Raw genomic sequence first — 26,528 nt, 5'->3', positions numbered from 1 at the left:
CAATTCATGATCAAGAACTCTTCAGCCTGAGTGTAGCGCTGTGAGAGGAGCCTCTTACCGATTCAATACACTTTTTGAATGATTAAACAGGCACAGAATGACAGAGGATGTGTAATCTTCTAATGTAGAAATAGTATAAAATATATACTTCACGAGTGGAAAGAAATATATCTATAATTCTTTTCAACACTAGAGAGCCACTTCTTACAGCATATCACAGGGTGGTGAGACTGTCGCAACTGACTCCCTCACTGAACCGCGAATGTTGTCTGCTTCTACACTGAACAAAATTATAAACGCATTGAGTTCAGCTCATGAAAAATGGGGGCAAAAACAAAAGTGTTGTGTTTATAATTTTGTTCAGTGTAAATAAAACGGTATTTACAATTGAAGACACGTAATCATATCAGTTTTTCTGTAATAAATGGTATTCTAAAAAAACAATTCAAATATTTTCCTAAAATATTATTGGTTATTTTTTAACATAGGGTAATGGCAATTGGGAAACTTGTTAGAATAACCATAGTCGAACACAATAATTGACAGGTTTTTGTCTCTTCTTTCGATGTGACAAACCTCTGAAAACGATTCAGTGCATGACTGTACTGTGATTGTCCGCATTAATCAAAATTAATCCTGAATCAGACCTGAATCGAACACGTTTTATCGATTCGATTAAAAGACTGATTCATTATCGAGGCTGTTATTCTTATTCTAAACAACCGATAGAAAATACACAACATGATTGCTAAAATATCGTCAAGGATTATGAATTTTAGGTAGGCCTATACAGTAATCTCCTTTGACAGACAAGGATTTCTCAGTTTTTTTACTGGGGCGCAGCGGTATTGGGTCTTGTTCCCAGGTAGAAACATCAAATGGGATCTAAACGGCTTCTGAATAAACTTATTTATCAAGCAATTCTTTAATTTGTCAACTAAAAGTAATTTGGTCCCCCAAATATAGTATAGTAATAATAATAATAATAATAATTCATTACATTTTATATAGTGCTTTTCTAGGCACTCAAAGCGCTTTACATTGTCAGGGGTATCTCCTCATCCACCACCAATGTGCAGCATCCATGTAGAATTTTAGGAGCCAGTGGCTCCCCAGTATTTATTTTTTTATTTTTATTTTAAAAAGTCTGGAGACCTGCCTGCCTTGCGCAAAGGGAAGCACTGTTTTTTCCCCCCTTCAAAAAATGCGGATGGGTAAAGTCAAACATGACTCAAGTGTTGAACAACCACTGCACATCCAACAAAAACCGTCTGTCTGTGTTTGTTCCTTCCCTGAGGTCTGAAGTTCCAGGAAGACCAGGGCATCCCAGACACAATAGTCTTTGACTGTGAACCCTCCCAGACACCACAAGGGAGCCGCTGATACAACGTCCGCTGATCTGAAATCAGGGCCCTCGCTCACAACCACATCAAACGCGTGGCCTTGTGACACACACGCAGGGCAGACTGTATCAAACAGCTGGGCAAAACCACACAAACAAACAATGCATGCCGATTAGGACATGTACAACATCTGGACTCAAACCTACAGTCTTATAAACCTTAAAGGAAGCCTGTGGCCATCTGGATTTATTATACAATTTTGAAGAATTCTAAACAAGATTATTGCAAAGCACTACACATTACACTACAGATAAAATATTATGCTTAATGCAAGATAAAATGTAACATACTTCATATTCTGAATCATGACTGAGAAAATGAAAAAAGAACTAACAAGGGCTCCATTACTGACGGAGTGAGTGAGTGAGTGAGTGAGTGAGTGAGAGCCACATTTCCTCTTTGTAGTTTGCTTTGGCTGATGGCCCTGTGGGAACCCGAAGCGTCTGGTTCCTGAATGTGAGTGGGTGGGTTCGAGGAGCAGGACCACAGAGGAAACACAAAGCTGCAGGAATGTATACTTGAAGGCCAAGTACGGCTTACTCTTAAAGTGGCCATTCAATCCTATGCCCTTTCAACTGCCTATTGTGCAAGATTTCTTTGAAGGCAGGTTATAAAGGAGTGCTTTACGGCAAACATGAGGCTGAACTTACACAGATGAAACGTGCATGTTTGCGCAGACATAACCAATGACTTGCACGAATCAACTCATGAATCAAATCCTTTATTTTTATGTTAATGACGGATAAATAACTGGCATATATTAAAATTATATACTATTTTGTCTTAAATTAAAAGTAGGACATTAAAAACTACAATTAATAATTTTTAATGCTATTGATATATCACAACTTGATAATATATTGTTAATCCACAAGAGGTTCTTTATAGTGGAAAAAAAGGTTTTAAAATGTTCTTTTAAGAACCTTTATTTTTAAGAGTGTACCAATATATCATGCATCCCTAGTTTTTGCTGGTACTGACTGGGCTGATACTGATTTGTCCAATATAAATGCAGATGTCCCAAACAAATATTGTGTGTAACAGTTTGGAATGCATTGCTCCATCCAAGAGCCATGTGTGCATGTTGTCATAAACTGGATTGGATAACATCTGATCACTTTTGCATCTGATTTCAGAATGACTAATGAAGCAAATATCGACTTCCACTTGCATTCGTTGTGATACACCATCCGCCATCCGGTGTGTTCAGGGAAGAGGGTTCAATGCTCCAAATCTTTGTTGATATTACTTGGAAGCCAAACAAGTGGAGTTGCATCTGCCGTTGAAACAAAAATAGTCTGCTCTATTGAACTTGCTCGAGCAACTAACATCCTCACAATAATGCGCCACGCCGCCTGAAAGAACTGTAGTGGTGGTGGAGCACAGCAACCAGGCACAACAAGTTTCCTATTACAGCTTTTCTTTCCCCCCATGGAAATCCTGCATGTAATCCCCAGATCTGTGTGTGCTTTGGTGCCCTCTGCCAAAGTCAAGGGCAAAACTGGTGAAGCACACTTGGGTAGGAGCTTTATTGAAACGTGCTGGAGACCGGCGCTCTGATTAGAGGAGGCTTCTGGAAGACCATACAGGATGAAAGTGTCTATATAAGAGTATGTGTGAGAGAGAAAGGATAAGGTAATGCCAGCTGTCCTCATGCTAGTGCAAGTGCTTTGGAGGGTCTCACAATTTATATTAAGCTTGGCTGTCACCAGGTGTCAGCTGGCAGATTGTCGCCATTTGAAAATGTCCCCAGTTTTTCCACTTTCAATGCCGGGAAAAAAAAACGCCCTCACGTTTCCCTTCTAGTCCATCCTCTTCCAGAATCCTTTCCAGAAGTCAGATATGGAGCCTTAGGGAAAACCAATCTTGATTGGATTGTGTTAATAGCCTTTGGACTGGAGTTTTGCTGCTGTCTGAGCTGAAGAGGGAACAGACTTTTGAGGCAAAGGCGGAGCGTAATGCATAATCCTGCTCTGAGAGTGATGGAGGAATCCATCTGCTTCAATATGCCATTTTCCAGCAGGCACATAAGGATATGGTCTCATTGGACTCTTAATAAGTCCTCTACTAAGTAGTCCACCTTCAGACTGCAAATAAAAAGTATCCCCAAACTCATACATACAGCTATACTCAAATTTCTCTCTATACATTAATGAAATGGATTGCATTTATGTTTAAATTGATCAAACATGTTGTGAAGAGTAATGCTTACACTGAGGCGGAGACAAAACACCCCACAAGGCACACACATATTCACACAATGTCTTTCTGCTTCTCTTCACATTTAGAACACTACTAATGCAGGAACATGCAAACCAGGGAGCCTGAGGGGAAGATGGGAAAAAGAAAATCCATTACTGTCAACGTCTGTAGAAACACTCACCACTAAAGATTATGTGTCAGTTAGTATGTTTTCAGTTTGTTTGTGGGATAGATTGTTTTGTGGGACAAAAAGCTGGGGTTCAGATGTATAAGACCACACTTACAATCTGGGATTTTTTACATTGAAGTAGGGAAATAAACAAATTAAACAACAACAAAAAATGTAAACAATAAATGGTACGTAACGCAACAACAACAACAAAAAAGAGGAGGAAATTCTGTTGTTGTGCTTCTACTGATGCACAAGATGCTTTTTGGATCATTCTTAAATCTTGGGGGAGAACAAAAATCAAAAATAGATCAAATATGAACAAACTTAATTTTAATTAAATCCAACTTTACAAATTGTACTGATAATACAATTTGTAATGAAATGCTTGCATTAAATCAGAAAAATAATTTTCACTAGTGGTTTCAGACTTTTAGTCCCAACTGCGTATTATGGTTTTAAGACATCTTGAGACAAATTTCCCAAAGTGGGGGGAACAACATTCGCCCGGAACTGGAGTGCTGGTCGTGCCTCAATTTTAATCTGTGTGCTTTAGTTCTAATGCTAATGTGCAAGCAGTTAAGTGCAGAAAGACGATTAAAAGTCTCACTGAATCGCCTCTTCACCATACCAACACGAGGGCTCGAAATAAAGAGGGTCATAATATCACATGTCAGGTAGAAGAGCTTCAAGGCAGCCACAAGCCCGTGAACCAACACTAAGTGAAAGAGTGATATTCCCGCCCTTTCTATCAGCCGTTTCTAGCTGTCTCAATGCGCAGAGGGTGGAATGGCTGGCCAGATTTGGCTCTCGTGCCTGAGTGATTGACTGAGCAGATGGGGCTTTAGTTCCTCCAGTGAGAGTGTGGACGTCTGTTAGCAGCTGTGCGTCTCACTGAAGAGCCCCTCCTGTCTCTGCTAACAGCTAGCTAAATCTCTTGCCTGATGCAATAAAATTACAGAAACTAAAGCAAAAATGTTAATAGCGAGGGCAAATTAAGATGAGGACACCATCAGAGCTGGCACACATACTACCGTTCAAAAGTTGGAGTTCAATAAGGTTTTATTTCAAGAAATAATACACTTAATCAGCATGTATGCAGTAAAACGTTAAAACAGCTTGGAGTCCAGCCTGCAATATGTTCTGTTTCATTTTCTCCTATCTCTCCAAATTTCCTGTCATTATCTACCTTCTCTGTCTAGACAAAATTATGACCCCCCCCCCCACACAAAAGAAAATCTGATAAATGTTTAAAGTGACACACACTAAAGAAATATTCGCCACATATATGGAATGCAACCAATGCATTATTTTTGCACTCACTTGTACGTAATGCTCTAGCCGGCGATCAATCAGTCATGACAGTTAAATAGGGCAGGACTCACAGGATATGCATTTTGTCAGGGAGCTGCTTCAGTCTGTCAGACACTGAATACACACACAATCACTCCCTCCCTCCAGCAACACCTAACCCTCACACACCCAGGCACTCCAGAATGCTTCTGGAAGAACACGCCAAAGCTCATACTTCACTGTGTACGCAGGACTAATGGCAATAATTGTGACTCCTCCACCAAATAAGGTGCAGTGCTGGGTTTATTTGGAAGGGTGATAAGGGAGTGAATGCCAAGGGGAGGTCAGGAGGTGTCAGGATACAGAGAGGCTGCTGAAGTTGTAAAAGCTCCCGCTGGGAAGCGGCAGGGTGAAGTTAGGGTCAGTGCTTAGGGTCTCAACGATGTCACAGCACCTTCACTGTGTCTGCCCTGGGATAGGGGAGGGGTGGTGTACTGGTAATTGGCTCAAGAGAGGCTATAAATCCATCTGAAATGTACTGCTTCCAACCACCCTTCGGCATTCTCAACCCCTGACGCCATCTGAGCGCTGACGATCGACAACACAGAAATGCTGTAAAGACAGTGCAGACATCCTCCGTGCAACTTCAAGCGCTAGCACAATAGCGTGCAACCATCTAGGACGGAGACCATCACTTGACCTTTCGCAGTATGTCCATTTAAGACTATGGCTAATCACCGCAAGTGGGCCTACAGTAATGAAAAACATGCCAGTTTTCTGTGAAATGCTCTCAGGGCCCATGCATTTGCGAGCAAGGCAGAAATGGGGAGTGGGCCCTATCATTAAGGTTTGATATACAGCTAAGGCTGGGAATGGATTATTTTAGTTTGTTCTGCTTTTTACAGTCACTTTGAAAGCCCAATGTTCCCTCAGCATTTGTCCAAACAAATATAAGTGCGGCAGAATGAGGTGGAAGTGCTAATGGATGTCGTAGAATGACAGGAAGCATTAGAAACAACAAGAGAAGAAAAATAGGGGATTGCATGGTAGAAGGAAAAATAAAAATAATTTTGAGGGCAAAAAGAGCTAACCGCTGAGTAAAAGTGCCCAGAATTCCATAATTTAGCGATTTTCCAAAGTACAAGACATACAAGGTTGAAATTCGGTGTTATTACAGCATTGTGTGAAGCGCTGTCACATCTGTACATGGAAACCTTGCATTTTGGAAAAATCCCTTTTCCATTTTTCCATGAAGTAGTATCTACATCCACATGGAACACATTCAGCACAGCTTAATAAAGCAGATGATTACATAAAGAGATTAATAGGGAAACAAAGAAACTCATTCTTCCATAAAGCAGTAAAGGAGGACACTTACTCTTTGAGGACAGGAAACCTAATGGTGGAAAAAAAACAATGCATCTTTCAAATAAAAGCTTGGATGGTGTCTGGTTCAGTCAGTTTTTGCTTTGAATGTCTTGTCAAAAGATACAGATTTGATGCATGAAATCTTCCATGAAACAAAAAGGTTTGAATGCATGGAAAAATGAAAACTCTGTCATCATTCACTCACATGACTTACTTTCTCCTGAAGAACACAAAAGAAGATATTTTGGTAACCAAACCATTTTGGTTACCATTTACTTTTTTTTTATTTTTTTTTTTTATTTTTTAAAATATCTTCTTGTACATTCCACAGATGAAAGTCATATATGTTTGGAACGACACAAGGGTGAGTAAATTCTTTTTTTGGGGATAACTATTCTTTTAACTTTAGAAACCTGTCAGATAGTGAATGTGATGCATCCCTGATGAAAAGACCCATTTTTAATCTCCATGTTGGCTTGGAGGATGGTTTAGCTGATCATCAGCATACTAAATTGGAGACCAGAATCTAAAACACAACCTGACCTACATTATTCTACTCATTTGATGTGCTGTCTGCTTTGTAACCCTGAAAATCCTGTAAATGTATTTTTCCTGGACCATTTTCATTTGATAGCGCTCCTCTGAATCTGAAAGGGCCAATGTTTTTCTCCATAGCAACTGCATAACATCTTGAGATCAGCTCTGACTCCACTCTAGGGCGTTCAAAGATCAGACCCTCTCCTAGCCCTGCTTCTGCGGCTAACATTAGCCAGGCAGTCTTCTGGACACTTTTTAAAAGGACCCCCACACCTGACATCCATTAAACATACTTTTGCTAGCGCTCCGCTTCCATAAAGCCTGTGAAGTACCTTAATTTTAACCAAAATGTGGCTGGTTTACAGATAATCTGGTGTTTCTGAACATGTGCCAAAATGGCTGATGGTTAGAGTATCTTCCCAGTGAGTCAGCACCAGCTCAGGTCTGACACATGAGAGAGAATGAAGATACAGGCCAGTGTGTTATATAAATGTCTGCTGTGTGTATGTTCCGGTGTTTTGAGGACACACTGCTCTATGCGTTAATTTGTTCAGTCTGATCCGGTCAGAAGGATTAGGGCCCGGTGCTTCTGTTCTGAGCCCTGCCTCAAAAGAGGGCCTAGGGTTAGCATGTAATCTCCCAGCTTTCCCAGCACCAATCCACACTGACCCATGTGGCCTGTCCACTAACAGCTGAGGGACATTTGTCTGTCTGTGTCTGTTCATATGTTTGTACTGCATTCTATACCTTAGAAAACCATATGCTACAACATTTATGACGCATGTGCACTGATATAAAAATATTTTATAGAAATTAAATTACAAAATTAAAAATAAAACACTAAAACCAGTCATTTTAAATGTTAATCTCACAAACATACATTTAACAGTATTATTAAATTATTAATGTTCTTAAAATGGTGTTGATGGTGAAGATAATCTAAATGTAATAATATGGGAAATTAGCATGCACAATTTTCCAATATCCAATAGCAAACTTTAACAATGACTTTAAAAAAAAAAACTTTAATATTGGTAGATAACTGATATGGTAGCAATGGTTTGAGTTTTGAGTTTTCTGTATTTTAAGCAATTCGTTTAAAGTAAGCTATTTGTAATGTCATAATTTGACTCACAAAATATAAGCTTTCATTTTTAAAATCATGTAAATTAACAATAAATCAGTATTATTAAATTGTACCTTTATTGATTATTGACTGATTTTTAAATTGAGCCCTGGTAAGTAATTGTAATTTTATTATATTCATATGTAATTGTAGTAATTCTTATAAAGATCACCTTCAAATAAGCTGGAAATACTTTATAATAAGGTTAAATTTGTTCAACTTAATTTATATTTATAAATTAAGACATGCCATAAAAATAGTTCATTGTTAGTTCATGATACCAAATGCAATAACAAATGTCAGCCAATTGAATTTTATATATATATATATAAAGTGTTACCATTAATTCTTAAAAAGATTGGAAGATTCCTTTTAAAAATGCTAGTGTGTGCTGTGTTACTGTATAAGGCCATGGTGAATTGGCAGCCAGTAAACACACACACACACACACACACACACACACACACACACACGCACGTATACCCACACAGCGAGCCTGAGAGAACGAGAGTACAGGATGAATAGACACCAGTATGGCAGGGAGGTAGTTGGCTTCAGAATGTACACCCAAGTGTTCAGTGCCAGTAAACACACACACACACACACACACACACACACACGCACGTATACCCACACAGCGAGCCTGAGAGAACGAGAGTACAGGGTGAATAGACACCAGTATGGCAGGGAGGCTCTGCTCTGCTCAGGAACTCAATAATAACTTTCAGCAGTCTAGCCAGGAGGCTGGAGGCCCAGACTGCGGCTGTTCCATCCTCTAGCACGCCCCCCCTCCGGAGCCCTGGGCTCCTCCCTCTGCCCTGGCCTGTGTCTAGGATGAATAGACACCAGTATGGCAGGGAGGCTCTGCTCTGCTCAGGAACTCAATAATAACTTTCAGCAGTCTAGCCAGGAGGCTGGAGGCCCAGACTGCGGCTGTTCCATCCTCTAGCACGCCCCCCCTCCGGAGCCCTGGGCTCCTCCCTCTGCCCTGGCCTGTGTCTGCTCCACAGGACTAATGCATTTTGCAGACAGCCTAGAGACTTAAAGAGACATAAACCGCATTTTTTCTCCCTGAATCACTGCTGTTGATGTAACTACTAACTCAGAACAGAGATCATTATTTCCAGCCATTTATTTGAAATCTCCCGCTCTTGCTCTCATTCTTATTACTCTTTTCCTCTCTTGGAACTTAGGAGACCTCGACATGACATGAAAGTGAGGGAGAGACGGCCTGAAATATGTTAAGAACCTCTCAATAAATCTCGGGCCAAATCCTCGAACCGCACCACCCTCCACCCTAAGAATGTGTCTTTGATGTGCAACTCACCAGCCTGGAGAAGCTCTTGTCAAGTGCAATAAGAGGTCCTGGCATCAAATACATTTGATGTCATTATTATGATAATTATAAGGGGCAAATCCAATAGGCATGATCAGACAGCGCTGGAACAGAGCAGATCCAGCTGTTGGGAGTTGGGATGTACACTTCTGCCCGTAAATCAACAGAGATTACATTACTGCTGTCTGCCGGGCAGGGAAAAATGATGGATCTGAATGCTAAATGCATCAGTCTGAGAGACAAAAGCTGCGTGTGGGACTCATAGTGAAGTGGGAAGTGCCGTCTGTCTCCAGCAGACCCCCTTTCAGGAAACACTGGCGCTGTAAATATGGGCAATTTAGTTTTGCATGTGCACTAACAAGCTTCAGATATCACCACATTTCCAGGGACTGAGATACAGTGGCTTACAGTAAAGGGACTGTTCACACAAAAAATAAATCGTTTACTCACCCAATCTGTAGGACTTTTTTTTTCTGTGAAAAACAAAAGAAAATATTTTTAAAAAATGTGTCTTTGGTGAATACAGTGAAAGTCCCCATTGACTTTCATTGTAGGAACTGCAACAATTATTTATCATATTATTATATTATTTATCCAAATATTATTAATACATTATATATTTTCTTATGCCGTCTTATGTGGTCTCATACAGGTTTAGAACGACTCAAGGGTGAGTAAATGACAGCATTTTCTTTGTTGTGTGAATTATCCTTTTAAAAAAGCCCCTCGAACCAAGGTCTCACCTGCTCAAAGTAGGCGTCTAAGGATTTGAGCAGATTTAACCGCAAATGTCTAACACAGTGTCTACCATCTGAGCTGTGAGACAGCATGGAGCCAGGCGCCCTAGTGAAGTAGAGCAGAATACCACAGCCAGGAAATAATTAAAAATTCAATGGTCTTGAGTGACACAGAAACCTTCAAGGGCGTGCCTGCCAAACACAGTTTTTACTCTTCCACTGTCAGCATTTTTCGCCCTCCAAAGAGGATGCTGAAACAAGTGGGGGCCATAAAGAGACTGGAAACTCAACCACGCTGAGATACACTAGATGGAAATGAGACAGGAAACAAAAACAAGGCCAAGAAGTTGGAAGAAGGTCATTGTGCTTCCGACTGAATTTCTTAATGAAAAAAATACAGGATCAAATTTGTCTTTTTACGCCCTCTCAGTTTGATTCAGTCCCTCTCTGTTAACTGATATTTACAAGAGGGCATTGTTACTTGAGCTGCTGAAGCTGTTAAAGTTGGTTCAGCCTCTGTGGAGGGTATAATTTCTAAAGGAATCCGGACTTGATCAGACCTGAAAAGCCCAATGAGAAAAGCACACAAGATAGGATTGTACAACGGTAGAATATCAAGACAGGAATTTAGGCAGCGTGCATGAATTCCAAAATCATTTTTTTGTTTCATGACCTTTTGAATTGATTGTAGAAACACAATATACATGAATCTGAATGCTATTTTGAATTGAGACCAAGAAAAACATTTTTTTTTTTTATCACTTCTCTCATTGTTATGCTGTTCCATGTCAGTGGGGCTGTTTGAAGTTTCAGAGTGAATTGATGAGGCACATGATGACGCATATCGACACAAAACTCATTCGTTGACTCAACAGGGTCCAACTTCTCACCATCTATGTGAATCACGACTGCTGTCCTGCCTTGTAAAATTCTCTCCGTGGACAGACACAAGCAAAAGATGCCTGCATAAAACCCACTTCCCACCAAATAAAGCTCCAAGGTATTTTAAAGGGGAGAAAGGCAATGAACTTCTGACCTGCAATAGAGGGCTGTGGAGGAAGCTGAGGAGCTCAGGGGCATCCAGAGTGCCTTGCCATGTCTCACCCTGTAAGGCCGTAAAAAAACACCCTAAAACTCCAACTTCCAAGCCTTTTATGGCTGCCAGATGGTGGGGGAGTCTGTGTGCCCCTGGACCCCTTGTCTCTGGACTTGTCTCCAGCTCTAGTAAAACCAGCTGACCTCGGTGAACTGACATTCACTCTCTATCTACAGTAGCTATATATCTAGCAGAATAACTATCTGTCTCATCTATTGATTTAAATATCTATCTGAATATCTATATCTATTTGAATTTCTATCCGTTTATTGAATATCTGCTTTATTGAATATAAATATCTAAAATTCTTTCTTCACTGCCCTCATCCAGGTCAAAGGGAGTTTACAAGTGCAAGATCACCACTAAAAAATATATATATATATTTTAAATCAATCAATAATTTTCTCTGCTAGTTATCAATTCAAGAGATTAGCTGCCTCCCCAACCCCCCAAAAAAACAACAACTGCCATCAGCTCCACCCTCTTACCTCAGCTGCCATTGCTTTTATTTTCTCTGGTGATAGGAGGCTTGTGTTGTTGTTTATGTCCTGTAATTCAACCTGACCTCCCAACAACCCCGGCCAGGGGCTTCCAGGGCCATTAGTGGTGCTTGGACTGTGGGCAATTCAAGTGATAGAGGTTAACACTCTCCTCATTAAGCTGACAGGGCTGCTGTAAAACACAGAGGACTGCACCACTCCTTTTCACACCGTCCCAATGACATCAAATGACATCACTTGGGTCGGTTTTGAAGCTATGTGTATTAGCTGAAACAACTTGAGGTGACCTCCTGTCAATCTTTAAGACAAGTCAGCTGTTTAGAAAGTAAAATAAGCGGGATAAGAAAGAAACAAGGGCCAAACTCTTTCTGATCTAACAGGGTTTGATACAAGCATTTGACCAGTTTAATCAGCAACATCTGACTGAAGGCAGCCAAAGAGACTCATTATCCATGCATTCTTGAAAATCCCCTTGGGCTTTAATATGCATAAATATGATTACCAACACCATGTGCCCTCAGCCTGATCCCTAATCTTCTTTCTAAATTCTTCAACTGTTTGAGCTTAAGTCACTTTCATATTTTTACAGGCTAGCACTCATTTGGCGTCTCTCTCCACCACGGACAGAAAACTCCATATTCATGAGAAGCCTTAATTGAAAGAAGGGAGGGGAGCCCTAAGTTTGCTTTTTGTGTCAGCCAGCAGGGACAAATGCAGCTTCAGCACATTTTCTTCATATTCTCTGGTGGAAAAGAAGGAGAGAGACGTAAAAGGAGGAGAGGAAGAAAGAAGAGAGAGATTACAGACACTGAACCTGTGGTGCTAAGAAGAGTGGATACATACATAAAGGCCAGTGTGAATCTCTGATTATCTAAATAAAGACGCAATCCTTCCAAAAGACACCTCTTTGGCCCATTTTCAGTAAAAATCAGACAGGGAGGTTGTTTGCATTCCAGGAAACGTCTCCCACTTTCTGCATATGCAGCATTTGGTTTCCTTGCTGAATGCTGAACACTTCAGCGGCCACAGCTCAGGTTTTTGCAGTGAGGCCTTCTGCAAGCAAAACGCAGCCAAGGCTTGTCAGGAATTTCAATGAAAATACAGTGTTATAAATGACCTTGAAAAAATGGTTTAAAAAACAAAAACAATGACGGTGACGAGGCGAAAACCTACTTTGAAATCTGCTCTGGTGGGTTTCTTTCATGAAACGTTTCATTAGCGCTCAATACGTCTACAGAGTTGTTTTTTTCTGTGGAACATATGTGATTTTCAGACCGAAACTTACATTGCTGAATAGCCAAGAATGGCCTTGTTAACAGACATTGGTAAAAAAGCATAAAAAATTGAGCCCCTTCCTAGCTGTGCATGTCCCTAGCAGTTCCCCTCATAAGGTTTCACTTTCCTCATAGGATGAGAATGAACTCAGCACAGTAAAAGCAGACAAGGACTGCTCACCAGATGTGAGAGGAGAAAACAGAGAGAGGAGGGAGTGCAGAGGAAAGAGAGAGTGCGAGGAAGAGAGACAGAGAGAGTGCAAAAAACATTTGCCTGAAGAATTTACTGCCAACCCCAGAGGAGTCCTTTGATTAAGGGTTCAAGTCGAGTTGCAGGGGTTTCTGGGATATCTCAGGAACACTTATCCAGTGGTGGGGCTGGTTAAGGGAAGAAAGAGAGAGCGACAGCCAGAAAGAGAGAGTTTGGTAGAAAATGCATTCCCAACCAAACTCCCCATTGTACCTCCAAACCAACAGGTTCGGCCTCAAACATGCAGACGCCCCCAACCCCCCTATAAGCAAATGCCAGTGTCATTTCACACCCCTGTGCACCTGCCAGGCACACAAAGGGCCACTTCCTCCCTCTGTCTCTGGCCAAGGCCCCTGATCCCATTTAATACAGCCTGCACCACAACAAAGGGAGATAAATTAGGGAGAAGGCTTGATGATAGGGTGACTAATCCATTTGGAAAGACTAATTCTATCAGTGGCCCGTACAGTTAAGACCAGCTAAAATGTGTGAATTGAGCAGCACGTGTAGCCGCAGATTTGCCAGTGACCGTTTCGCAGAAATGCCTTCATGGCCATTTTACTGCGGTCGTAAATTCATGCTTGCAGGGTTGACCCATACATTTCTTTCCTATCATACCCATCTAAGTTTTTATATGTATGTCCTGTGGTATGAACTTACATAAGACTCCAGACAGAGCTAAACCTGTTTTTGTTCGTAGATAGGCCCTGCAGAAAAAAAACATGGCTAAAAATGGCCAGCGTGCCCACATACCCAATTATGCGTGCATATGGATGTATTAACTTGATCAAGTGTGACATTAAAAACATTCAATTTCAAATAGATTTCTATTATGCTGTTGGACTTTATATTTATCTAAAAATACTGGGGGAAAAAAACATATTAATCAGCACAACTGTTTTCAACATTTATGATAAGTAATGTTTCTTGAGCACCAAATCAGCATATTAGAATAATTTCTGAAGGATCCTGTAACATTGAAGATGAATGGCTGCTGAAAATTCAACTTTGCCATCACAGGAATACACTGCATTTAAACCATATTAAAATATAAAACAGTTATTTTAAATTGTAATATTTCTCAATAATATTACTGTTTTTTAATAAAATCTTAACAACCACTGCATTTTTATATAATGTGTGTTTATTCTAATATATTATATATTAAATTATATTATTATATTACTATATATAATATTAATTATATATAGTAATATATATAATTAATATTATATATATTAATATTAATTTCAAACATTAATTAAAACGAAGTGTACAGAAAAAAGGACCTTGGATAGCTCACATGGCAACTGGTCATTAATCTATCACCTCCCCTATGCATGCTGAGCGAATCTTTTACTAGCTGACTTCACGTCTACTGCACATCAAAGCTCTGTGCGTCACTCCAGTCACACCGTTATCTCACATTCCTCACTTCATTCACACTCAGCCTCTTCAGCTTTTGCATGCACTCCTCAATGCTGCCTAACCAAAGTTCCAAACAATCACAGCCTAGCCCAGGTGAGCTGATGTCTCAACCAGGAGACAGCCGCAGACACGCATACAAGACCACTATATGGCGAAGCCAATTAAGCCAATGCTGCCTGAAGGAACAGTGATTACACTGTTTATAATGATAAGCCTCAAAGCAGCTCGGATTGGCTGTAAGCTAGCTTTCTGTCCTCTTTGACCACAAGAGCTGGTCCCAAATTTAAGACACAGGCCTGATAATAGCTAGGTCCTTATGGGATCAGAAGCTCCCTATTTCAGGCTGCTCTGCTCTGGCCTGCCCGGGCTCAGGCTGCCCATGTCTGTGGTCACTGGTGCACTATAAATAAAAGCAGACACTGGGTACAGGCACCCTATCACATTGCCATACAAGCCAGAGAGAGAGAGGGAGGAAAGTCACCCCAGCCAGAAAATTTTCAGCAGCCATTACTCCAGTCTTCAGTGTCATATGATCCTTCTGAAATCATTCTAATATGCTCAAAAAACATTTATTATTATTATCAATGTTCAAAACAGTTGTGGTGCTTCATATTTTTGTGGAAAGCATAATATAATTTTCAGGACTCTTTGATCAATAGAAAGTTCAAATGCACAGCATTTATTTGAAAGAGAACATCTGTAACACTATAAACATCTTACTGTCATTTTGGACCAATTTAATACGCAAAACCTTGGATTAGTCTGTTTTATTGTATTGGTATCGGGACCAAAATGTCTATATTTTTTTAAATATCTATGCTGAGCTGACTGTACTTCCCCCGTGCATGTCCTGCTCACTGCAGAGACAGAGAGAGAGAGAGAGACAGACAGAGAGAATGGATGGATTAGAAAGAGAGAGAAAGAAGCTAAGGCAGAGCACAACTGAGTAATTGAGGGTGACATGTCTGTAACAACACATCAGGCTGTTTGAATAAAGCCCCTTCCTAAGAGAAATGGAGAGAATAGAGAAAGAGAGAGAAGTGATGGAACAGATGCTTGGAATTAGAGTAGCCAGTGAGGGGGTGTCATCCGCAAAAAAAAGAAAGTGGCAGCAGTTTTGGTACTGGATAAATAGTCCCACACAACCTCGCTGTGCTTTATAGAGCGAGGAGGCAGCCGTGCTGAATGCGTTTGATATGGGCTCTCGCTCCAGGCCTCGCCATCGCATTGCTAAAGGCTCCAATAGCAGAAATTTAGTACGTGTTTAACAGCACACCACATTTCTTTGTGCTTCGCTAGCATTTAATACTTGATCTCCAGTGCCAAGCAGAAATCTGGCACACACTCAAGCCACTGGGGGTCTGCTTTTTGGTGCCACTGAGGGACATAAAAGAACGAGTGACCTTCTTCCTTCTGTATCCTTTTTACTGTCATTTTGTAATTCATTGGATTTTATCTTTTAACTTACCGGAACGTAGAGTAACAAGAAAAGCAGGTTAAACAGACGAATCACAAAGAACAGATGTCTTCATGTAAGCATGTGTACTGTCCTCTGCACCATGGATCCTGACCTTTTGTTAAAAATAAAAACGACATTAAAGAGATAGCTCACCTAAAAATGAACATTTTGTCATAATGTACTTTTCTTCATGTTGTTGCAAACTCGTGTGAACGTGGAACACAAAAGGAGAACTTCTGAAGGCAGTGCTGGTCAGTCTTTTCTATGAAATGACAATAGGACTGAAACTTTAATCTGAATGAATTTGAATTAAATATAAAGCTGATTGATAAGTTCACAAGTCAGACTGATTTGGTTCTCGAGGCACTGATTCAGTGAATCACAAATCAAACTGATTCAGTTCTCAATGTCACTGACTCACTGATTCGGAGTCAGTGACCTTGGGAATCATGATTCGTAAATAAGACTACTTCAGTTCTTGAAGTCACAGATTCAAAGAATTACTGAAGAGGAGAAACTATTATTGAGTAATAGCTTAAATTTTGACCTGTTTTCACACAAATTTTCATTGTTTTAGAAGAATAAGATTATAGCAATCATATGCATATATATGTATGGTGTTAAGTCCTGTTCACACCAAGGACTAAGGTAAGTTCACTACACGGCTATAATGATAACAACCAAGAGGAATGATACCATCAGAACATTTTTTTTCCAGTTGATGAACGAGAAAAACACTGACAGTCAATCAGTATCCACTGGCTCACGCACTAGATAGCTGGCCAATCAGAGCACACCTCGCTTTTTCAGACCGATGAGCTTTGTAAAAATCGACGCGTTTCAGAAAGGCGGGGCATAGAGGAGAAACAATAATGTACAGTATGTGGAAAATAATGTGTTTTTTTAACCTTAAACATGTCATTACACCAAATACACAAAATAATGTTCTTTTTAGCAGCATCATATGACACCTTTAAAGAGGCAGACGACAAAACCTCAGCGCATGCTTATAATAAACAGAACATAATCTTCCATTGCTGTGGATGCTAATATAGTTATTGTTATAGTTATCTTTACAGTTAAGAGTTCTTGGTGTGAACAGGCCTTTTTACATTAATGGTGAATGTTTTGAAGCTTAAAACTTTCAGTGCCCATTGGTTGTGACTGCGTGAAAAATAATGATAACATGAGGGCAAGTAAATGATGAGATAATTTATTATTTTCAGGTAAACTATCCCTTCAAGTAACTGTAGATTCACTGCATGTATTATGTAGACAATTTGCTGAAGCGTGGAAAAGGGAACATTTTTAAATAGATGATTTTTACTGACCAAACATATTACTTGATAGCATTAGCTTCAGAAAGATGCAGTACAGACAATAAATTTGATATTATATATAAAAGCAAAAGAACTTTCCATTTCTGAGAACGCCATCTTGCCGAGCGTTCCAGAAGCATTTCTGAAACACCATGTTGTGGTGGACCATCGCAGCGAGTGGAAAATGGAGGCCTTGCCAGCTGTCTGAGGGCTGGAGGAGTGAATCAGCCTTTCTGGAAAAATCTGAATGTGCCTCATAACCCAAAGCCTCAAACACAGGGAGGGCAAACGCAGGAAAACCTCCATCCTTGCACCACCCAGGGAGCAGGAGAGAGAAAGAGAGAGACAGACCCACACTCATCCGAAGCCAAGAGGCAGAGGGAAATGGAGGTTATGGATCAGGTCATCCTGACATCATGATTCTTTTTTTTTTTTTGCAAGGCTGGGACAGAGCCTTGTATTCCTCAATAACACAATCACTATGAGAAGGCCTGGATACGAGTGTTGCAGAGACTTGTTTGTGTATGTGTGTGTGAGAGAGAAAGACAGGCAGAGTGAGCAGTGAGTGAGTGAGCATGAGAGAGCTGGCACGCTCTCCTCAGCCCACCAGCCAGGAAGCATCAAGTTCTTATTTAGCACAGGAAGAGCAGCTTTGCTTAGCAACTACACTGACTCTCCAATCACAGAAGTTTTCTGAATAATGCTGCTTGGACGTGGAGCGAGAGCCGTCTGCTTGCCTCTGAGGAGTGAACGAGAGGCCACGGGCTGCTTAAAAACACAAAATCCCTCTTTTCATAAAAGGCCCAGACTGCTCACGTAAAAAAAAAGGAGCTTTTTTTCTTAGCCTAGAAAAGAACCAACTTTCAATGTGTGGTTTAGAAAACTCAGCCTGCTCATAATTGAATTAAACTGCTACTATGTTATGTTTACAGGAACAGTTTACCTAAAAGTGAAAATTCATTATTTACTCACCCTCATGTTGCTGCGAACCCATAGGACTTTCTTGCTTCCATGAAACATAAACAGAGAAAAATCTGAATAATGTGCAATTACAATGAATAGGGTTATAAATGAGTAGGGCACTTTCAAGCTTAAAAAGGATGCAAAAGCACCATGAAAACAGTCCAAAACATATGTTGCGCTTACTGCTTACTACTAGTTTTCCCTTCCAGTGGGCTAATCATTGGAACTCTGTGTCAGAACCAGATCAGTCTAATTCACAAAAGAAGAACTCAGACTGGTTTTGCAAAAAAAAAAATTAAAAGAACAACTGGATCACTAATATGACATAGCTACTTCACTCATGATCAAGGGCAAGGGCCGGCAGCGAGATATTTAGTGAATTTCGACTTACAGTTGGGTATGTTTTATACACAAAGGTATCGAATGACTTTAGAAGACCTGAAATATAGTACATGAGTTGTATGGTTTTAATGTTACTTCTGTGGTGCTTTTTAATCATTATGGAGTTTGGCAGACCCATCCACTTATTGTATTGTAAAGAATAGCAAGGATATTCAAAATTTCACCTTTTATTGGAAAGACATGAGGGTGAGTAAATAATGGAGAATTTTTCATTTTTATTCCCTTTAATGCCTCAGATGGAAGCAGAGATCGGACAGGAAACAATGAGGGGGGAGCAAGTTTGGGAAACAGAGTAAGCGGATGGATTTGAACTCACTTCACCTACACAGCACAATAAGTCACGTGCACTAACTTGACCACAGCTCTGACATTAACTGACAGAGTTTTAAAACATAAAACTCATTTTAATTATGCATGACAAAAATACTCATTCTTCCTCATTATCGATGCAGAATGCCAGTGTCAATCTATGATGTGCACAGATGTGACCAAGCAACAGTTGCACATGTGCACTTAATTCTATTTGAACATTTAAAAAAAAAATCAACTTCATTTTAGATTCACAAGCTTATCCTCATGGTAGCTTTGCGGGCAGTCAGTGGGAGTTTTGTAGGCGAGAGCAACATGCCAGTTTGTCATATGGCACACGCACGCAGACCGAAGCTGCATCATCCCACAGACAGACCCTGAGGAAACATCTTTACCACACAGTCCTCACCCTTCTCCGAGCAGCTCTAACAGAAGTCAACCGCTGTAGGAAGTAAACGCACTCAAGCATGTCTCAGAATGCCAGATTCTTTCAGAAGCAGTTTAGTACGGCGTATTTGTGTAAAATGTAATTTAAAATAATCACTGTAGGCAAGACACAATGCAAGAATACGCAATGGGTTGTTTGGTTTCCTCACCATTTCTTTTGGCTGAAATAAAACTGGTGCATATTTGTAATTCGACCACATTCAGATCAGGAATACACTCCTTTAATTAGGGCTGGACGATATGGCCAAAATTGATATCACGATATATTTCTTAATTTCGGTCGATACGATATAATTCCGATATCGATATGAACACTATTTATCTGAAATAGAAATCTTTTGTAACATTATAAATGCCTTTATCATCACTTTTGATCAATTTTAAGCATCCTTGCTAAATAAAAGTATTAATTTCTATAATTTCTTTCCCAAAAAAATAATAAAAATTATACTGAATGGAATAGTGTATAATGTTACAAAAGCTTTTTATTTCAGATAAATGCTGATCTTTGGATCTTTCTATTCATCAAAGAATCCTGAAAAAAAAATGTACTCAACTGTTTTAAATATTGATAATCAGCAAATCAGCATATTAGAATGATTTCTGAAGGATCATGTGACACTGAAGACTGGAGTAATGATGCTGAAAATTTACCTATGTATGATCACAGGAATAAATTACATTTTAAAATCTATTCAAATAGAAAGCAATTTTAAATAGTAAAAATATTTCAACATTTTACTGTTTTTGCTGTACTTTGGATCAAATAAATGCAGCCTTGGTGAGCAGAAGAGAATTCTTAAAAAAAAAAAAACCCCTTTAAAAATCTTACTGTTCAAAAACTTTTGACTGGTAGTGTAGGCTGATTATTCTTATAGATTGAAACAAATGTGCTTCAGCCAGAAAAAAAGGGTATGAAAAGTGCTCCGAGTCGCTGCCGAAAACAAAAAAATTGAACAACAACAAAAACTGGAAATGTTGCTGGAGACGGGCTTATTTAAAATGAAAACTCATGCTCTGCTAGCAGGAGGCGCTTTTAGAGTGATAGAACTAGCGGTTTCTCCAGTAATGGCTGTAATCAAAGCAGCTCCGCTCATGAACGCTTCTTTATCAGATCAAATGAAAATGCCATCGAAACTTTTCTGAAGACAGTCGGTTCCCTTCACAGATACATTTATATAAAACACCCGCGACATTTTTTGATTTTGAAACGTGCAGTGCTCATGTTTATTCAACGAAGTCAAACGGCACAAATAAATCAATGTATGGGAAACACTGGTAATGTATATCGAAATATCGGAAATGTGTTTAAAAATCATATAACCGTTATTGAAAAAAATTATATCGCGATACATATTGATATTGAATTATTGTCCAGCCCTACCTTTAATGTTCCTAATTTGCTCTGTTTGGCCAAGAATTAATTGAAATTCCAAGTAGAGTAAATAAAAATGCATCCTCCAGCTCATGAGGATGGATCAGGGAGGGAATACGAAGTCGTACAAGGGCGTGCATCTAAGGGCGAGAGATACACCACTAAATTAAAGCTACATTTAAGCCATTTCCATCGGAATGAAACTTTGTCCGAGTGGACTTCGCAGAGCAGTTACGGATTAGCAGACTTGCAAGGGGCTCAATTAAGGCACTGGGTTTCTTGCACAGTGGCAGCTGTGTACTTCAGGATTTTCCATCTCCAGAGCAGATGGGTTGCCATATTAATTATGAAGCTGATGATCGCTATTGACTAAGGGGCCTGATCTGAGAAACTGATCATAAAACAACACCACCATCATTCTGCCATCTGTTCCCACAAACTGGTGGAAGTGCTGGCCTGCGCAACTCTAAACCTTAACCGATGCCATCATCAGACATCATACATACAGACTTACAAAACAGACGCCTGATTTAGTGACATTCATGGTTAACTGCATCACGATTAAAGATCAATATCATTGTTGTACCAAATCAACACTACACCAGTTCCTTGGAACACAAAAAGAGAAAAATCTAAATGTGCAATTAGAATGCATGGGGACCAGAGCTTTCAAGCTTAAAAATGATGCAAAAGCACCTTAAAAGCATCATGAAAACAGTCCATTCGACTCATGCACTATATTCCAAGTTTTCTGATGGGAACAGACCAAAACTTAGGTTGCGTTTACTGATAATTCTTCACTTTGAGTCGATTAGTTAAATTCAGTGTTGGGGAGTAACTAGTTACATGTAACGGAATTACGTAATTTAATTACAAAATAAAATGAATTGTAATCAGTTACAGTTACTGAGAAAAAATGTGTAATTAAATTTGTTACTTATGAAAATGTTAAGGATTACAAAGGGGGTTACATCTGCTTTTTTTCACACACACTCCCACGTACAGATTTAATTGATTTCTTTCATAAATTGCAGTGACTGTAAAATATGAAACACCAATGTTTCAGGTGTTTAGAACATGCTTATTCGCTAACTCTTTTATTTCCTATATGAGTTTATGTATAGCTATGCTTAATTTTTTAAAGATTAACTTTTTTTCCAAGGCATTGTTACATTCCAGTGTTTACTGTCATAGCTATGTAAAGATTTGATTCCAAATAGTAGTATCACATAACCGAATGACGGCACTTATTAACATAACAGTCCATCGATTAGCATAAATCAAATGCTCATAAGGACATTTCCATTTCAAAAAATGTAACCCCTAAAGGTAATAGATACGAGATGGGAGGAAAAATATACTTCAATATATTCTGTCGCAATTATATTGTTGGGTAACTATACTGTATATAAACTGCGGGCATCAGGGAGCCGTTATTAATATGCGGGACATTGAAATCACTTATGAATGCAACCTTGTTTTTTACTTTCACTTTCGAGATTCACGATCACAAGTACTGAGCAGCACTCGGCAGTACTTACCACACATTTGACAAGATTAGATGTTTGGGTCTTCATGAATGGTCTGCAACATACTTTGGTTAAAATTCCTCAGTGGTCGTGTAAAACAACATCCTTTTTACCTTGCTCTGTTCACAGCGACTCATTTTGGGGCATGTCCCTTTAAATGCTAATGAGCTCTGCTCACCCGCCCCTTTCTTCCGTGGAAGAGCAAAGGCGATTTGCAAATTATTATAAAAAATATAAAGAGTCAGACTTACTACTTCTGGAGGTGCAGCTAGATCACGAACACTGAGATAAGATTCACGTTAATCAGATCTTGTTTTAAATGTGTGCTGAAATAAATCCCGGAAAAGATCGATTCGCGGCTTTTGAGAATCGATATCGAATCGATGTCATTTAAAAAAAACGATTAATCGAAAAATAAAATTTTTTGCCCAGCCCTAGTAGGGTGGTTGTGTCCACACACTGCTAAGATACATTTATATGCAAACACCATGTAAAAATGAATTTTGCATCCAATGTCTACTTTAAAACTAAATATAATCTTAATTCAAAGTGATGAAGGATTTCAAAAATGTGACAGTAATCAGTGTTGAGTACTACTGTAAGGTTTACCCTGCCTGGTTTACATGTTTGAAAATGATAAACAGTTGAAAACATTAGATATTTTGAAAAGTAATCAAAGAATAATCAAATGTAATCAGTTACATTACTTTAATAAAGTAATTGAAAAGTTACACTACTTGATACATTTTAAGTAGGGTAACTTGTAATCTGTAACCTATTACATTTCCAAAGTAACCTTCCCAACAATGGTTAAATTTGAGAACCAGATCAGTCTAATTCTCAAAAGAACATTGCTACTAGTGTCATGAACACTGCATGGAGGGCAAGGGTGGATATTGAGATTTTTAGTGAACTGCAACTTACATTTCAGTCTGTTCTTCACACAAAGGTATCAAATGACTTGAGATATAGTGCAAGAGCTGTATGGACCAATCATGCAGACTTACTCACAAAACAGACGCCTAATTTAGTGACATTCGTTGCTAATTGTATCTCGATTAAAGATCAATATTATTGTGGCACCAAATCAACACAACACCACAGTGGATGCATTTCATGTTGGCAGCAGACACAGACAAAAGCCTACAAACTAATTACCATGGAGGCATTGGTCATGCAGTGTACACCAAAACGAAGCCAGAGACACAATGAGAGGTGACGGCTTAAGTAACAAAGCTATCCGGAATAAAAGAGGCGGCAGGTCTTCACCCCAGCATCAGCCAGTGGAGAGCTCCAGCTGACGCCCTTTAAACAAGAGGTCACACGGCAGAGAATAGAGGGCACAACCTCTGAGAGCCCCTGACCACCCCCTCACCTCCATCCCTCCAGGGAGGGGATGAGACAGCATCTCTTGGGGACTGTTAAAGGGATAGTTCACCCAAAAATGAAAATTTGATGTTTATCTGCTTACCCCCAGGGCATCCAAGATGTAGGTGACTTTGTTTCTTCAGTAGAACACAAATGAAGATTTTTAACTCAAACCGTTGCAGTCTGTCAGTCATATAATGGCAGTGGATGGGAATCACGGCTTTGAGAGTCATAAAACATACACAGACAAAACCAAATTAAACCCTGCGGCTCGTGACGATACATTGAGGTCTTAAGACACGAAACGATCGGTCTGTGCAAGAAACTGAACAGTATTTATATAATTTTTTACCTCTGATCCACCGCAATATCTGAGCGCGTTCACAACATCCGGCGCGTGACGAGTGTACGTGCTCTGGCATAGTAGACATAGATATATTTAAGTAGATTCCTCATTAGTGACTGTTTCTATGGGCCGCGATACGTTCCAAAATGGCGTATCTGGAGCAGTCGAATAGGGATCTATACATATCTATGATAGTAGACGCATGTGCGGAAGCGACCTGTCACGCATATACGTCACTCATTATTTACACAGTGCAGAGAGATTGCAGACGTGTTCACTGGCACTGCGATGATCTAAAGATATTTAGAAGTACAGGTCATCACAATGGAAGACTATTTTGATATATCATCAGACAACGTGGAATTTTTTGCCCAACCGTATTTATTTGACGTCACGGGCTGGATGTTGTGAACGCGCGCTCAGGACAGTTGGACATTGCGGTGGATCAGAGGTAAAAAATTATATAAATACTGTTCAGTTTCTTGCACAGACCAATCGTTTAGTGTCTTAAGACCTCAATGTATCGTCATGAGCCGCAGGGCTTAATTTGGTTTTGTCTGTGTATGTTTTTTTTTACTCTCAAAGCCGTGGAGCCCATTGACTGCCATTATAAGACTGATAGACTGCAATGGTTTGAGTTAAAAATATTTGTTTGTGTTCTACCGAAGAAACAAAGTCACCTACATCTTGGATACCATGGGGGTAAGCAGATAAACATCAAATTTTCATTTTTGGGTGAACTATCCCTTTAAGTCATCAAGCCGCCCTTGTAAATTTCAGCCGGTCAGAGAATAGTCATCTGAAAGTGGATTTTGACTCAGCTAAGTCAAACCCCAGGTAGCCAGTGTTGTTTGAGCATCTGATTCTGAGCAGCGGGGGTTGTTTGCTGGCTGCCGTGATGTGGTACGGACTTCGGATGAGTGGCCTGGCTGCGCTGGATGAAGTAGCACTTGCTTTGTTTGGGTGAGGGGGAGGTGGGACAAGCGGATGGAATTGTTGGCAGTCTGGATGCAGAGCAAGGGGCAGTGCGGCTGGTGGGACGCAGTGCGGGCCGCAACGGCGAGGTCAGCAGACAGATGGGAATGGAAATGAGTAGGCCATGCGCTCATTTTAATCTTTTCCCCACAGCTGATCGAGGCATTATAAATGCAAACTCGCACGCACATTGCGACCTCCATCCCCCAGGCGTGCGCATTTATTATGGCCGTGGCCACCTTGGGTCGGACACTCAGTTGATTGGTTTGTCCCAAATTTGCATGCAATTTATACACAACACTATTCTCACTGGAGTCTTCATTTCTGGCAGGACAATGCACATGCACTTGACATATGTGTTTTAAGGGAAAGTTGAAACTCCAAATAAAAAAATATGACACAGCCATTACATGCTGTATCAAAAAAACAGCTTATTCAGTCTTAGATATAATTCAAAAACAATTTCACAACTATTAAGAAGTTTTAATAAGTAAAATAATATAATAGGGAATGATAAAATATTAATAAGTTATAATAATTTGTTTAAAACATTTTTCAATTTTTAAAAATATTTAAAGAGGATAACACAGGGTAAACTGATGAGGTCATACTTTTTATATGAATCCGTAAAAATTGGGTAAATAAATTGAGACTAAGGCAAACAGTAATTTGGTGGGATGTTTTGCTACCTATTTATTTGCAAAGTATTCTTCAGTCTTTTATCAAACAACCATCTGTCCAGCTGAAGAACCAATGGCCAAACACGATTGGCCGGACTGACTGAGGAGAGGGGGTGGGGTTGTTGGTTGACTGGCTTTGGAGGGAGGTCACATGTCACGGCCCTTTGACGGCACGTCAAGGCCCCGGCGGACAGGGGCGACAGATTCTTAATGACAAATCGCCACCCTCTCCCTGTGATCTACCCCACTATGTCAGCCAGTCCAGACAAAGTCTGGATGCAGTTTTAAATCAATTCAGCTCTGAGATATTCTGCTCTGATTCACCTTAGATAAAAAATAAATAAATAAAGCAAACTCTGTATACTCTGTACTGCTGCAAACAAGTATATTACATAAAAGTCCTGAGGATTCAGAAACCTTATAACCATGGCAACCAGCCTCTCATCAAAGTAATATTTGGAAGCAGCAATTCTCTAAAAAGCATAATCTCTGCAAGAGACCGCAAAAAGCAAATATTCTCAGTGAGACTGAAAAGTTAAAAGTTTATTTTAAAAAAATAAAGGAAAAAAAAAAAAAATACATGTCTCAATTGAGCTGAGGTTAGTTGAAAAAAAAATTAAAATAGCTTTTTTTTTTT

At 39.7% G+C, this 26,528-nt stretch overlaps 1 protein-coding gene and 1 long non-coding RNA gene across 2 annotated transcripts in view; both read right to left on the bottom strand.

Annotated features, from left to right (window-relative positions):
* LOC107749451 (ski oncogene-like) overlaps positions 1–26,528 on the bottom strand; it is a 34,922-nt gene that overhangs the window by 4,788 nt on the left and 3,606 nt on the right. The gene's annotated exons all lie outside the window — the stretch shown is intronic.
* LOC107749454 (uncharacterized) lies at positions 1,680–22,444 on the bottom strand. Its single transcript, XR_001641034.1, has 3 exons — positions 22,223–22,444; positions 19,255–19,260; positions 1,680–1,692 (listed from the first exon to the last, which is right to left on the bottom strand). It is a non-coding gene; the product is annotated as an uncharacterized LOC107749454 (long non-coding RNA).

Source organism: Sinocyclocheilus rhinocerous, unplaced genomic scaffold, assembly GCF_001515625.1.
Source record: "Sinocyclocheilus rhinocerous isolate Xijiao unplaced genomic scaffold, SAMN03320098_v1.1 scaffold889, whole genome shotgun sequence".
NCBI classification, from domain to species: Eukaryota; Metazoa; Chordata; class Actinopteri; order Cypriniformes; family Cyprinidae; genus Sinocyclocheilus; species Sinocyclocheilus rhinocerous.
The sequence above is the reverse complement of the archived record's forward strand: the minus strand, read 5'-3'. Positions and strand labels throughout refer to the sequence as shown.